Below are 554 nucleotides of genomic sequence, written 5' to 3' on the forward strand. Positions count from 1 at the left end.
CTTCTATTTAGAGGAGGTGACAGCGGCCATTTTCATGAAGCTGCAGACCTATCTCTTGCTGAAATAGGTGTCTTATATTCCATCAATTAACAGCTCCCTTGGCATAGATAATAAATAAAAAGGAAATCAGAATATACAAGTGTTGTGGTTGTTATTTAGTGTGCTTACAATAATTACAAAGGGTTAATTATATGAATTGTGCTTTTTATATACTTAGGATTATATATTGTTATTTTTATATTTATATTGTTTAATCTAAAAGGAAATCCAGAACCAGTGAAAATAAAATTATTAATATATATTAATATATACTTTAGTACTAATAAAAAAGAAGGTGCGAAGTGCTTAGTGAGTGCAGATTATAATCTACATTGCATATACAGGTGATAGATGACATATATTAAATAATAATTGATTTTTTTAAGCCTCTAGTTCACTTACAGTACCGAAACTTCCCAGGTAGTCTCCCTCCCTGGTACTGATCCAGCCCAACACTGCTTAGCTTCCAAGATCAAACGAGATTGGGCGTTTACCAGTGTGGTTTGACTGTATAG

General features: G+C 32.3%; 1 pseudogene; it reads right to left on the reverse strand.

Moving 5' to 3' along the window:
• Window positions 1–434: 434 nt before the first annotated feature.
• On the reverse strand, window positions 435–554 carry LOC134912404 (5S ribosomal RNA; annotated as a pseudogene).

Source organism: Pseudophryne corroboree, chromosome 4 (genome assembly GCF_028390025.1).
Source record: "Pseudophryne corroboree isolate aPseCor3 chromosome 4, aPseCor3.hap2, whole genome shotgun sequence".
NCBI lineage: Eukaryota > Metazoa > Chordata > Amphibia > Anura > Myobatrachidae > Pseudophryne > Pseudophryne corroboree.